Below are 16,388 nucleotides of genomic sequence, written 5' to 3'. Positions count from 1 at the left end.
AGAGCAGACCGAGAAATCGCTGCTACCAAGAAAACATGCTTTACTCTTTCCCAAGCATTCTCAGGCTTTCAGTGGATTCAGTTTTCCACAAGGCTGCAAGCCATTATGTAGTTATTTGAGCAGCGAGGCTGTGTCCCCAGCACCACGGCCGCATGAAGGTTATGCCTGAAATAAATACACAAAAACTGTATTCTTTTAAACACTGCTGGCCCATTAGATTCAGCATTTTAACCCATTTCTAATAATCAGTGTAGTATAACGAGGTGCACTTACCAGGAAAAATTCAGCATGTCTGACAGGGTGGCGGGCTGCATCGACATCTGCCTCAGAGAGCAGAGCTATGGCATCTGCCGGGGAGAGGGGAGCATGGCTTCTCTGAGCTCACTACCTCTTTCTCCCAGCATTCTATTTTGTTTAATCCAACTACCTATGTTCTAACCTATCAGCTGAAGCAGATTCTTTCTTTAATTAATCAATAAACTTCTTCTGTCACTTTATCCTTTCAACAGCTTGCCCATATAAATCTCCCATGTGTCTTCGGTTGTATAATCTTTCATTTGTAAAGAACTTGCACTCTCAGGGGAGGATTTTTCTGACATCTCTGTGGATGGAGATCATATGAGGAAGATCAGATGAGCAACCATGACAACTCTAATGCTGTAGAGTTAGGTGGAGCAGAGATTGATGGCTGACATTCCTGTGCTATGCATCAGATGCCCGTGAACTCTGGCCCTGTTGACAGACAGGCAGACATCACGTTGGTCACACATACTTAACTCATTCGGGTTCACAGATACTGTAAATGGAGTTTTAATTCTTCTCCTAAACTAATAAAAAAACCAAGATTAGGAGAAGAGAAGAGCCTGAAGTAAGGCCTCAAAATGGGTCATTTTGCAAAGGAAAGGTTACCTGCCTCCATGTATGCTGTCTCCCTTTCTTAGTCAAATCCATCCTTCCAGTGTCTAGCTAACAGCTAACCATAGGATTGATCCCAACTGCCTTTGATTTCTGAAATAAGTGCTGTCCCCTTAAGGTCTCATAACAGCACAGGAAGGTTTGTAAGACTGTCCCAGCAACAATTTAAAGCAATTCTAGGACACCAAAGATGCAGCAAATTTGGTTAATTGGTAATATAGATCGTTCTAATGAAACAAAATAATTTAGAATTAAAAAAAAAGCAGATTGGTGTAGTCACGATGAATTTATGTGATATGGCACACACAGGCTTCTGGTTCTGAATACTTCATGCTCGTTGTGTTTTGGAGATTGTCGTGACCCTGAACCTAGCTGGAGGCTTTGGGGCCTTGAAAGGACAAGACTTAATATTTCAGGACATCCTTGTACTTGGTGCCCACTGTTTACTGATTTCCTTACAGAGAAAGAGCAGCCATCTACTCCTCCTGCCATTCCTTCCCCACATGAACAGAGAGAAGACCCTATACACACAGGTCGCTTGTATCACATGTGAAGGCATAAGTCACAAACAAACTCCAACAGCAGTTTAGAATTGTGATTAATAGAATGATTAGTTCTTGAAAGGGGAAAAACTTAGAGATCACAATCCCTTACAAAAGCCCTCTGCAGGATCAGAAAAGGAGCCTAGTAGCCGGAAGGGAAGCTCAAGCAAGAGATCAAGCTGAACGTAGAAGTTGCTTTTTAAAAGAGAGAGAGACCACAACTCAATGGGCTGGTATCTCAGTGGCTAATCAGGAAACATCACAGAGAAAGGATCTGCTTCATGCATGAGAGTCACCGATGATTTCCCTTGAAGAAAAAAACCCATCAAAACTCCCAATAACATCATCAGCATTCAACAACATGTCTATGATTTCTTTGCCTTGCCTTTGATTGTGCAGTAAATGATGCTAATAGTTAATCTGTGCAATTAATGCAAATTTCCTTGTAACTGACTAGACAGAATTGACAGGTTATCTTAAACACAGCAGGGAGTCACTCTACGATGGAACTGGTTCATCATCACCTGTGTGACAGTGACATAATTAAGATCTTTCCTTTGTCTATAAATCTCATTATGTTCAACATGATATGTTGTCATACAGATTTCTTAGGGTTTTGTCCCACTGGTGGTTTCCTTGGTATGCTTACATAATTTTTGCCAGATCCAATCAGTTTTGCCATGCACTCTCAGCTCCACGTCATTGTGTTCCCCTTATGTTCCAGTCCAGGCATTTTAGACCTCTTGTAACTGTTGTAAGAGTATCTCATGTTCCACCTAAATGATTTAGGGTTTTATTTAGGCTGGGTTTTATCTTCCATCACTGAGTTCATTGACTTTCCTTGGGCATAATTCCTGGGACACTGAGCCTAACTCCTGGGGGATTCCTCCAGTTATTTCTCCTTTCTTAGATAATTTTCACTCTCACTATTACTGTGAGAGTGTTTTTGTAGCAAATATTCTTCTCAAGATGAGAAGAAACTTCAATATTACAATCCATTTGTTATTGTGATTTAAATACACACACACAAACACACACAAGTTAATGCACATACACTGATGATATCTCAATTTATGGGGCCATTCTGGGGATGTCAAGATCGATATCTCTCGAGTGGTTCTCAGAAGGCCATAGGGTGACCCTCTCTAGGTACTTAAGCAGGGAGGAGAAGTTGACCGCACTGTGACATGTCCCTAGGAACTATGCGTGCCTTGTCCCATAGTCAGACTGATGACTGACTATCTTGAAAACCACCATGGAACTTTTGTTTGGCAAATGATGGAGATCAAGTCAGGGTCAAAATCAGAAACCTAGATGGAGCTTCCAAGCTCCAGTGGAAGAGCAGATGGATGGAGAAAAAGAGCAAGGATGTCAGGACTATAAGGGCTTGGTCCACACTATGAGACACTGTGCATGAACTAAGGGGATTTCAACTAATCCAGTGACCTGGGAATGAAAGAACATGGGATCAAACTGGAAGCTCTGAATGTGGCTGACAATTGGGGCAGAAGGAGAAGCCAAACATAATGGCACTTGCAATTGTCTGCATATCATACACTGGCTTTTTGTGATCATATTTTTTGTGGATGCATACCTTGCTAAATCTGGATGGATGAAGGGTGGGCTTGGACTTCCCACAGCTCAAAGTACCCTGCCCTCTATTTGGACTGGTGTTTGAGTGAAGAGGTTTATTTGCGGAGCAAGAAGAATGTGGGAGGAGGAAGAGAAGTGGAAAGTTTGATAATTATTATTATGAAGTAATGGAAAAATCAATAGAAAATAACCAATGAGGACATTGGAGCTAGGAAAAAAAACATTCATGTGAGTTGTTGACTCAGACCAAAAATTATTTTACAGAAAAAAAAAAAACACATAAAGGGGTTGAGTTACTTGGAAAATATGACTCAAGTAATTGGGAAGAAGATTGGGGTGTTTATTTTGGGTCTTCATGGGGCTGTATGAGCAGCATTTTAGGACCTGTATGCTGGATATTTCTGGGGGTTAGTAGGGAAGAAACCTGGCTAGGAGGAGTTTTATGACATAAGTAGAGCCTTGATGATGTCACAAAGCTTTGGTTGGGGGTGGCAACTCTGTTCCACATGAAGCACTAGTCTTCTGTGAAGGTGGGCTTACTATCTTCACGGTGGCTGAGGAGGTCAGTTCAGCTCTTGGGCTCCACAACTGTTCAACCGAATTTCCAGAAATTGGAATCTAGAGAGCCAAGATATTTTCTTTTGGTAAATATGTTTAGGAAGCAACTAGGACCTCTGTAGTCAAAGAAAGGTTTCTTTCAAATCTGCTCTGGGTCCAAAATTTATGTCGTTAACAGCTCCTATATTTGATAGCTGGGGGACGGTTAATGTCAGGTATTCTCCCCACTCTATATTTGGTAAAAATGTCCAATCCCTCAGTCCACTTAAATGGCAAAGATCCTCTTTGTCCATATGTGTTTTAAAAGATAATTATTTCTAATAGGTGCTGTTGCACAGATTAATGTTTCTTTCTTTTGGCAGTTTGACTCACAGTACTCACTTCTCTAATGAAGATACAGAATATCTTTATGTAATCAACCTGGATCTGCATCAGGAGACACAATAGAGAGCCAGTGGACTGGAGTGCCATGACCTTGGGCAGGTGGTTATAGATCAGCCAACTAACCAGTAGCTTGAGTGGTTAAGGAGAGGAGTGGCTGTTCTTTGAATTCTTTGCCATCTGTTCAGATATTTCTTTCTCATTTTAGGTATAGGCATAGCTTCCTCTCTCATTGATATAGCAAGTCAGGAAGTAGGTTTCTCAGTAGAGGTCAATTGCATTTTGCAGCAGGAATATGTCTCTGATACACATATACTGAGCTGTAGACAAGAGTTTGATAATCTTCCTATTAATTTCTTAAGAACCTATTCCATTTAGGTATCCAAATCTATTCAGCCCTGCCTTTTTCACCTGCTCCAAAGTTATTCCTAAAAAGAGCCTTGACCTCACATCCACACCTTCTTATCCTTGCAGGCACTTATGGTGGAGGAAACCACTTTGTGTCTGATTTAAACTGAAGAGTTCTTCCTATGCAGAGATTGGCAGCTATGAAGCCCAAGCACAGAAACAGAGCCAAGAGACAGTGGAACAGGAGTGCTGTGGCCTATCTCAGAAAGTCTCCCGCCATGATGAAGATGCCTCTTAGTATGAGTTGCATGCCACATCTCCAGAAGAAGAATGGGCCATCGCTCCAGAAGCAAAAACTTAGTAAGCCTTTTGAGGCCCTGGAGAATATTGTTGGCCGCAGAATTTCTCATGGCTGGAAGGAAGCCAATGAACCAGTCACCCATTGGAAAGCCATCATTCTAGATCAACTGCCAACATATCCCTCTCTCTATTTGTTGAAATATGATGGGATTGATTGTGTCTATGGCTTGGAGCTTCATAGTGATGAAAGGATTTTAAACCTGAAGATCCTGCCTAATAATGTGCCATTTCCTCAGGTGACAGACACTCATCTCTCAAACACCATAGTTGGCAGAGCAGTGAAACATACATTCATGGGCACAAATGGCTCTAAGAATGACTGGAACGGGATGGTCCTAGAAGAGGTGCCAATCATGAAGACCTGGTTTTATATTACCTACAAGAAAGATCCGGTCTTGTACATTTACCACCTCCTGGATGACTACCTGGAAGGCAACCTCCACATCATGCCAGGCTCTAAGGAAGAGTGGAGTGGCGTGGTCCCAGATGAGGTGCAGACCATAACGACCTGTTCTATATTGTAAACAAGAATGATCCGGTCCTGTAACTTTACCACCATCATGATGGTTCCATTGAAGGCAACCTCCACATCACGCCTGAATGTCCTCCAGTAGAGGTGACTTTGGAATTAGGCAGGGATTCCTTGGAGGGCAAAAGAGTGCAGTACAACAAAAAAGATGGAACCCAAGAGATAGGTAAAATTATTTGCCATGTTCCCAACAAACCTTCTGTGTATTTCATCAAGTTTGATAATGACTTCCATATCTATGTCTATGATTTGGTGAAGATCTGTTAAAGTGAATTTCTCAAATTTTGAGGGGCAGACTTAATTCTCTCTTTGGGAATGTGTTTTTTCAGAGATACCTCAGGTCTTCTATGAATCCTGGTATCTTTTCCAATGGATTATTCTTTCTCAAGAATAAAAATTTGTTAACATGTTGTGTTATTTGGTCAATGATGGATTGTGTTTGGTGGATGGGGCATCACAGAAATACATGCCTCAAAACAAAGCAGGATTTATGGTCTTTTCCCCTTGGAGAGTAAAGGACTGGGCATGCATGGTGTGGTAAAGGACAAGATGGCTGTCAAGGAAGCAGTGGAGAGGGGACAAAAAGTTGTATGATCTCGGGGCGGTATGAAGCTTGAGTGAAAACCATGTCAAATGGAAAGATGTGACCGATATCAGCGTGAGGTATTGGGACTTACTTAAGGGGATAAAGAGTAGATTAATCAGGAAGGGACACAAATGTATACTCAAAATCAGAGAAAATTAGGTTTCATTTGATGAATGGTTTAATTCGTACTGGCTGTAAGTCAAAGGATGTTTGATCTCCACTAGAGCATGTTGCTTAGTGAAAAGTGTCTCCGCTCAGTTGCTCTTCTCCAGTAAGTTGGACATCAAGCTACCTACTTAGTTTTGCCAGAATTCTGTCTGCCACCTACTTTGTCATGCCTGGATTCGGTATGCCTTGAACTCTCATAGGTCTTATCCATGCCATCCAACCCTTGTCAGTTCATTTAAATAATTGCCCTGCCATATCTGGAAAACAGTGTTCCCTTTCATTGATCATGTTCTGTAGTACTTGGGCTATAAAACACATGAACACACTCACCCACACACAGGATAAACATGTACATATGATGCCCACTAGTGTGTGACATGCACACATATGATGAATGCACCGAACTCCATAATATCAGTAAAGTAGGGAATCCATGATGCTAGGTGGAGTCTGGCAAAGACCCCACACACCCATCAAACCGCCAAATACCAGTATGGTACTGATGTCTGACTCCCATCCTGTAAGGAACCTGCCATCCTGTAACTGGGCTATTTTTGGTTCCTTCATCTTCACAAACTTGGTTAAAATGTTAGAGTTGTCCAACTGGGAGTTAGGATCCAGCATGTAGATCAGCTGTCCCAGGTCAGGTGATTTGGCTACAATTTGGGTGAGAAGTTGTACCAGGGAATTCTGGTACACCCTCTCCTCTTCTTCTCCCTGTCCTCATCATCACTCTTGTGGGTGGGCCTGGAGCACAAAGAAGGTAAAATGGAATAAGCCTCCTCCTTAGTGGAAAACCTTGTCAATCCTTAATTTGACCTGACTCTCTGAGGGAATGCAGCACATTTTTTCCTACTAGGTCTCCTCATTCATTGGTTCACTCATTTTTCCAATGAATGATTGAATTCATCCATTCTTCCTTGTCTCTCTCTCTTCTTTCTTCCCTTCTTCCATTTCCCCCTTGATTGTAGAAATTTGAGCAGCAGGGCTGCATCCCCATGGGGCCGCCTTGTAAGGTTATGCTCCGAAATAACAACACAAAACTATTCATTTCAACACTGCCTGCCCCATTATTTTCAGCCTCTTAACTCATGTCTAAAAATGTATGTTGTAGCACGAGGTGCGCTTAGAAGGAAAGATTTAGCATGTCTGACCTGGTGGCTGGCTGTATCGCCATCTGCCTCAGAGTGCAGAGCTACCATTTCTGCCCATGGGAGAGGTGCATGGCATCTCTAAGCTCAATTCCTATTCCTCCCAGCATTCTCTTATGTTTATTCCACCCACCTATGTTCTAACCTTTCAGGCCAAACAGTTTCTTTATTTAATTAACCAATGACCTATACTCCATCATTACTCCTATTTCTGTTTAAACAAGAATGGAATCTTTAACTTTAACATAGCAAAATTACATATAACAAAACAGTTATCAAGCAAGAATTACAGTTACAATATTTATATCTATTTTATCTTTTATCATAACAATGGAAAACTATAACTATCTATCTCTTCTTCAACTCCATCAGAGACTCCAGAATAATACAGTATTCCCTAAGCAAACAAAAAGTAAGCCATTTTCAAACTCTAGAAATGACAGAGACATCTCGCTGCCTGGACAGTCACCCAAAGTTCCTTTGTACCGTTGGTGTTTCCATCCTCAGCCTACAGGCCCATAGTTTCCAGCAGACATTTCCATGAAGCAGGAAATTTCAAAGGCAGTCACTATCTGCTTGTCTTGAAGAATGTTTTGCTGACCCTTTCCTGAATCAGGAACACGAAAAGATCATCTCACCTTTAGGCAAGTTCAGTAGTCCTCTCTCTGAGTGTTTTCTGTGTACAGTTTATGCAACAATCCAGGCAAGAGCAGTTTCTTCCCCAAATGGCTATCAAACTCCAGAAGGATCCTCTGTGATGCCCATCTTCTTCCTGAAGTAGATATGTGCTGCCAAGAGTAGAGTGTCTCACTGTCATGAAAAACCCTAAGGTACTAAAACATTAAATAGCCTATCTTGTAGTCTAGAGAGATATGAATAATGCCTATCTAACTGAAATATATATATCTATGTAGCTAGGAAATCTAACTAACATGACTACAAACTTGACTATTATTAATGATTATCCATTCATAACCTATATACATTATATTTTTAAATGAACTACACAATCACAATACCTTACTTAAGATCAAAAATGCATATACATATAACAAAATTGACCTAAAATCTCTATCAGTAAAGCAAAATCTATACTAATGCAAATATTCATATCTATATCACATCCCACGTTAAATGTAAAAGAACGTTTATAAGCCATATTTGGGAACGTGGGTGCAGTTTTTTTCTCTCCAAAATGCTTCCTGCTGAATGGTGGCATCATTATTGATTTATCTCAGTTGGCAGTTGAGTGAAGCAATTTTTTAAAGGTGTTCACAGCAACCTTTAAGTAGGGCGTGGTCCATCCTACCATATTAGGATAGAGGCATCCACAGACTATCACCCTCTGTGAAAACAAAATAGAAACTCCTTTCCAAAGCATCATGTCCTTAGATCCAAATTTCAAAGTCAAGGCATTTTCAAAATATCTATGTTGGATTATTTCAGCAGCTTTTTTAAAGAAACATCTTTTAGCAGCTATTGCTACTGCCTCAAAATTCAAATGATTCAAAAAGAGCATAATAGCATACAATATCAAAATTCGCTGTGAATTTTCCATCTTTGTGCGCTTCAATTTAACCTCTATTTTGTTTACTTTTCCTTTTAATTTTTTGCCTTTTGAGACAGGTTCTCTGTATCTTTGACCTGGAATAACTCTGTATACCTGTCTGTCCTTGAAGTCTCAGAGATCTGCCTCTCTCTGCCTTTCAGGCATTGGGACTAAAGGTGTATGCTACTACACATTGAACTCACAAAGATCTGTTTGTCTCTGCCTTCAAGGCACTGGGATTAAAGGCGTGTGCTACCTCACCTTGAAGGTACAGAGGTCATTCTCCCTTGCCTCCCATGTGTTGGGTTTACAGGTGTGTACTTCCACACCCAACAACTCTCTTCCTTTTTTTAACTTTAAGAACTTCAAATTTTAGCCTGCACATATTTTTAACACACTGTAAATCATTTAAAAATTTTCTTTGTCTTTGAATCTCTCTTTACTCTATTTCTCTCTCTGTTTTTCTGACCACATGAGTCTTTCATTTACCAAGCAATCTCAGTAGGACTAAGGCCGTGGCTTTGCTGGCCAGATGTAGCCCATTCCTTAGCTTTCTGCCATTCCAACCTTGTGGCTGAGGTACCGAACAGAGCCGCATTCAGTGCCACAAGTCTACAGTGTTTCAAGGTTCTTGCCATCAAAGAGGCTGCAACAGACAATACTCAAGCCCTCTTTCTGTAGCTGGCCCTCCTTCCTCAAACAGTCAGAGTATGCCCAGGCAGGATGGCCCAGAAAGCCAGCATTTTAAAACAACACAGTTTTTTTTTTCCTGCTACTGCTGAAAACATACAAGCATTCAGTTGGCTTTTATCAACACCATTTAAATGTTTTGTGGCAGGACCTCTTAAGGGCTGCAGGGTTTTGTAGCTGAAGCTGAGTCAGCAAGCCTCTTTTAGATGAGAGCCCTTGCTTTCTTCTAGCAAGCAGAGCAGACCGAGAAATCGCTGCTACCAAGAAAACATGCTTTACTCTTTCCCAAGCATTCTCAGGCTTTCAGTGGATTCAGTTTTCCACAAGGCTGCAAGCCATTATGTAGTTATTTGAGCAGCGAGGCTGTGTCCCCAGCACCACGGCCGCATGAAGGTTATGCCTGAAATAAATACACAAAAACTGTATTCTTTTAAACACTGCTGGCCCATTAGATTCAGCATTTTAACCCATTTCTAATAATCAGTGTAGTATAACGAGGTGCACTTACCAGGAAAAATTCAGCATGTCTGACAGGGTGGCGGGCTGCATCGACATCTGCCTCAGAGAGCAGAGCTATGGCATCTGCCGGGGAGAGGGGAGCATGGCTTCTCTGAGCTCACTACCTCTTTCTCCCAGCATTCTATTTTGTTTAATCCAACTACCTATGTTCTAACCTATCAGCTGAAGCAGATTCTTTCTTTAATTAATCAATAAACTTCTTCTGTCACTTTATCCTTTCAACAGCTTGCCCATATAAATCTCCCATGTGTCTTCGGTTGTATAATCTTTCATTTGTAAAGAACTTGCACTCTCAGGGGAGGATTTTTCTGACATCTCTGTGGATGGAGATCATATGAGGAAGATCAGATGAGCAACCATGACAACTCTAATGCTGTAGAGTTAGGTGGAGCAGAGATTGATGGCTGACATTCCTGTGCTATGCATCAGATGCCCGTGAACTCTGGCCCTGTTGACAGACAGGCAGACATCACGTTGGTCACACATACTTAACTCATTCGGGTTCACAGATACTGTAAATGGAGTTTTAATTCTTCTCCTAAACTAATAAAAAAACCAAGATTAGGAGAAGAGAAGAGCCTGAAGTAAGGCCTCAAAATGGGTCATTTTGCAAAGGAAAGGTTACCTGCCTCCATGTATGCTGTCTCCCTTTCTTAGTCAAATCCATCCTTCCAGTGTCTAGCTAACAGCTAACCATAGGATTGATCCCAACTGCCTTTGATTTCTGAAATAAGTGCTGTCCCCTTAAGGTCTCATAACAGCACAGGAAGGTTTGTAAGACTGTCCCAGCAACAATTTAAAGCAATTCTAGGACACCAAAGATGCAGCAAATTTGGTTAATTGGTAATATAGATCGTTCTAATGAAACAAAATAATTTAGAATTAAAAAAAAAGCAGATTGGTGTAGTCACGATGAATTTATGTGATATGGCACACACAGGCTTCTGGTTCTGAATACTTCATGCTCGTTGTGTTTTGGAGATTGTCGTGACCCTGAACCTAGCTGGAGGCTTTGGGGCCTTGAAAGGACAAGACTTAATATTTCAGGACATCCTTGTACTTGGTGCCCACTGTTTACTGATTTCCTTACAGAGAAAGAGCAGCCATCTACTCCTCCTGCCATTCCTTCCCCACATGAACAGAGAGAAGACCCTATACACACAGGTCGCTTGTATCACATGTGAAGGCATAAGTCACAAACAAACTCCAACAGCAGTTTAGAATTGTGATTAATAGAATGATTAGTTCTTGAAAGGGGAAAAACTTAGAGATCACAATCCCTTACAAAAGCCCTCTGCAGGATCAGAAAAGGAGCCTAGTAGCCGGAAGGGAAGCTCAAGCAAGAGATCAAGCTGAAGGTGGAAGTTGCTTTTTAAAAGAGAGAGAGACCACAACTCAATGGGCTGGTATCTCAGTGGCTAATCAGGAAACATCACAGAGAAAGGATCTGCTTCATGCATGAGAGTCACCGATGATTTCCCTTGAAGAAAAAAACCCATCAAAACTCCCAATAACATCATCAGCATTCAACAACATGTCTATGATTTCTTTGCCTTGCCTTTGATTGTGCAGTAAATGATGCTAATAGTTAATCTGTGCAATTAATGCAAATTTCCTTGTAACTGACTAGACAGAATTGACAGGTTATCTTAAACACAGCAGGGAGTCACTCTACGATGGAACTGGTTCATCATCACCTGTGTGACAGTGACATAATTAAGATCTTTCCTTTGTCTATAAATCTCATTATGTTCAACATGATATGTTGTCATACAGATTTCTTAGGGTTTTGTCCCACTGGTGGTTTCCTTGGTATGCTTACATAATTTTTGCCAGATCCAATCAGTTTTGCCATGCACTCTCAGCTCCACGTCATTGTGTTCCCCTTATGTTCCAGTCCAGGCATTTTAGACCTCTTGTAACTGTTGTAAGAGTATCTCATGTTCCACCTAAATGATTTAGGGTTTTATTTAGGCTGGGTTTTATCTTCCATCACTGAGTTCATTGACTTTCCTTGGGCATAATTCCTGGGACACTGAGCCTAACTCCTGGGGGATTCCTCCAGTTATTTCTCCTTTCTTAGATAGTTGACACTCTCACTATTACTGTGAGAGTGTTTTTGTAGCAAATATTCTTCTCAAGATGAGAAGAAACTTCAATATTACAATCCATTTGTTATTGTGATTTAAATACACACACACAAACACACACAAGTTAATGCACATACACTGATGATATCTCAATTTATGGGGCCATTCTGGGGATGTCAAGATCGATATCTCTCGAGTGGTTCTCAGAAGGCCATAGGGTGACCCTCTCTAGGTACTTAAGCAGGGAGGAGAAGTTGACCGCACTGTGACATGTCCCTAGGAACTATGCGTGCCTTGTCCCATAGTCAGACTGATGACTGACTATCTTGAAAACCACCATGGAACTTTTGTTTGGCAAATGATGGAGATCAAGTCAGGGTCAAAATCAGAAACCTAGATGGAGCTTCCAAGCTCCAGTGGAAGAGCAGATGGATGGAGAAAAAGAGCAAGGATGTCAGGACTATAAGGGCTTGGTCCACACTATGAGACACTGTGCATGAACTAAGGGGATTTCAACTAATCCAGTGACCTGGGAATGAAAGAACATGGGATCAAACTGGAAGCTCTGAATGTGGCTGACAATTGGGGCAGAAGGAGAAGCCAAACATAATGGCACTTGCAATTGTCTGCATATCATACACTGGCTTTTTGTGATCATATTTTTTGTGGATGCATACCTTGCTAAATCTGGATGGATGAAGGGTGGGCTTGGACTTCCCACAGCTCAAAGTACCCTGCCCTCTATTTGGACTGGTGTTTGAGTGAAGAGGTTTATTTGCGGAGCAAGAAGAATGTGGGAGGAGGAAGAGAAGTGGAAAGTTTGATAATTATTATTATGAAGTAATGGAAAAATCAATAGAAAATAACCAATGAGGACATTGGAGCTAGGAAAAAAAACATTCATGTGAGTTGTTGACTCAGACCAAAAATTATTTTACAGAAAAAAAAAAAACACATAAAGGGGTTGAGTTACTTGGAAAATATGACTCAAGTAATTGGGAAGAAGATTGGGGTGTTTATTTTGGGTCTTCATGGGGCTGTATGAGCAGCATTTTAGGACCTGTATGCTGGATATTTCTGGGGGTTAGTAGGGAAGAAACCTGGCTAGGAGGAGTTTTATGACATAAGTAGAGCCTTGATGATGTCACAAAGCTTTGGTTGGGGGTGGCAACTCTGTTCCACATGAAGCACTAGTCTTCTGTGAAGGTGGGCTTACTATCTTCACGGTGGCTGAGGAGGTCAGTTCAGCTCTTGGGCTCCACAACTGTTCAACCGAATTTCCAGAAATTGGAATCTAGAGAGCCAAGATATTTTCTTTTGGTAAATATGTTTAGGAAGCAACTAGGACCTCTGTAGTCAAAGAAAGGTTTCTTTCAAATCTGCTCTGGGTCCAAAATTTATGTCGTTAACAGCTCCTATATTTGATAGCTGGGGGACGGTTAATGTCAGGTATTCTCCCCACTCTATCTTTGCTAAAAATGTCCAATTCCTCAGTCCACTTAAATGGCAAAGATCCTCTTTGTCCATATGTGTTTTAAAAGATAATTATTTCTAATAGGTGCTGTTGCACAGATTAATGTTTCTTTCTTTTGGCAGTTTGACTCACAGTACTCACTTCTCTAATGAAGATACAGAATATCTTTATGTAATCAACCTGGATCTGCATCAGGAGACACAATAGAGAGCCAGTGGACTGGAGTGCCATGACCTTGGGCAGGTGGTTATAGATCAGCCAACTAACCAGTAGCTTGAGTGGTTAAGGAGAGGAGTGGCTGTTCTTTGAATTCTTTGCCATCTGTTCAGATATTTCTTTCTCATTTTAGGTATAGGCATAGCTTCCTCTCTCATTGATATAGCAAGTCAGGAAGTAGGTTTCTCAGTAGAGGTCAATTGCATTTTGCAGCAGGAATATGTCTCTGATACACATATACTGAGCTGTAGACAAGAGTTTGATAATCTTCCTATTAATTTCTTAAGAACCTATTCCATTTAGGTATCCAAATCTATTCAGCCCTGCCTTTTTCACCTGCTCCAAAGTTATTCCTAAAAAGAGCCTTGACCTCACATCCACACCTTCTTATCCTTGCAGGCACTTATGGTGGAGGAAACCACTTTGTGTCTGATTTAAACTGAAGAGTTCTTCCTATGCAGAGATTGGCAGCTATGAAGCCCAAGCACAGAAACAGAGCCAAGAGACAGTGGAACAGGAGTGCTGTGGCCTATCTCAGAAAGTCTCCCGCCATGATGAAGATGCCTCTTAGTATGAGTTGCATGCCACATCTCCAGAAGAAGAATGGGCCATCGCTCCAGAAGCAAAAACTTAGTAAGCCTTTTGAGGCCCTGGAGAATATTGTTGGCCGCAGAATTTCTCATGGCTGGAAGGAAGCCAATGAACCAGTCACCCATTGGAAAGCCATCATTCTAGATCAACTGCCAACATATCCCTCTCTCTATTTGTTGAAATATGATGGGATTGATTGTGTCTATGGCTTGGAGCTTCATAGTGATGAAAGGATTTTAAACCTGAAGATCCTGCCTAATAATGTGCCATTTCCTCAGGTGACAGACACTCATCTCTCAAACACCATAGTTGGCAGAGCAGTGAAACATACATTCATGGGCACAAATGGCTCTAAGAATGACTGGAACGGGATGGTCCTAGAAGAGGTGCCAATCATGAAGACCTGGTTTTATATTACCTACAAGAAAGATCCGGTCTTGTACATTTACCACCTCCTGGATGACTACCTGGAAGGCAACCTCCACATCATGCCAGGCTCTAAGGAAGAGTGGAGTGGCGTGGTCCCAGATGAGGTGCAGACCATAACGACCTGTTCTATATTGTAAACAAGAATGATCCGGTCCTGTAACTTTACCACCATCATGATGGTTCCATTGAAGGCAACCTCCACATCACGCCTGAATGTCCTCCAGTAGAGGTGACTTTGGAATTAGGCAGGGATTCCTTGGAGGGCAAAAGAGTGCAGTACAACAAAAAAGATGGAACCCAAGAGATAGGTAAAATTATTTGCCATGTTCCCAACAAACCTTCTGTGTATTTCATCAAGTTTGATAATGACTTCCATATCTATGTCTATGATTTGGTGAAGATCTGTTAAAGTGAATTTCTCAAATTTTGAGGGGCAGACTTAATTCTCTCTTTGGGAATGTGTTTTTTCAGAGATACCTCAGGTCTTCTATGAATCCTGGTATCTTTTCCAATGGATTATTCTTTCTCAAGAATAAAAATTTGTTAACATGTTGTGTTATTTGGTCAATGATGGATTGTGTTTGGTGGATGGGGCATCACAGAAATACATGCCTCAAAACAAAGCAGGATTTATGGTCTTTTCCCCTTGGAGAGTAAAGGACTGGGCATGCATGGTGTGGTAAAGGACAAGATGGCTGTCAAGGAAGCAGTGGAGAGGGGACAAAAAGTTGTATGATCTCGGGGCGGTATGAAGCTTGAGTGAAAACCATGTCAAATGGAAAGATGTGACCGATATCAGCGTGAGGTATTGGGACTTACTTAAGGGGATAAAGAGTAGATTAATCAGGAAGGGACACAAATGTATACTCAAAATCAGAGAAAATTAGGTTTCATTTGATGAATGGTTTAATTCGTACTGGCTGTAAGTCAAAGGATATTTCATCTCCACTAGAGCATGTTGCTTAGTGAAAAGTGTCTCCGCTCAGTTGCTCTTCTCCAGTAAGTTGGACATCAAGCTACCTACTTAGTTTTGCCAGAATTCTGTCTGCCACCTACTTTGTCATACCTGGATTCGGTATGCCTTGAACTCTCATAGGTCTTATCCATGCCATCCAACCCTTGTCAGTTCATTTAAATAATTGCCCTGCCATATCTGGAAAACAGTGTTCCCTTTCATTGATCATATTCTGTAGTACTTGGGCTATAAAACTCATGAACACACTCACCCACACACAGGATAAACATGTACAAATGATGCCCAATAGTGTGTGACATGCACACATATGATGAATGCACCGAACTCCATAATATCAGTAAAGTAGGGAATCCATGATGCTAGGTGGAGTCTGGCAAAGACCCCACACACCCATCAAACCGCCAAATACCAGTATGGTACTGATGTCTGACTCCCATCCTGTAAGGAACCTGCCATCCTGTAACTGGGCTATTTTTGGTTCCTTCATCTTCACAAACTTGGTTAAAATGTTAGAGTTATCAAACTGGGAGTTAGGGTCCAGCATGTAGATCAGCTGTCCCAGGTCAGGTGATTTGGCTACAATTTGGGTGAGAAGTTGTACCAGGGAATTCTGGTACACCCTCTCCTCTTCTTCTCCCTGTCCTCATCATCACTCTTGTGGGTGGGCCTGGAGCACAAAGAAGTTAAAATGGAATAAGCCTCCTCCTTAGTGGAAAACCTTGT

This window comes from Microtus pennsylvanicus, chromosome Y (assembly GCF_037038515.1).
Source record: "Microtus pennsylvanicus isolate mMicPen1 chromosome Y, mMicPen1.hap1, whole genome shotgun sequence".
In the NCBI taxonomy this organism is placed as follows: Eukaryota; Metazoa; Chordata; class Mammalia; order Rodentia; family Cricetidae; genus Microtus; species Microtus pennsylvanicus.
This window is presented reverse-complemented; position numbering follows the sequence as displayed.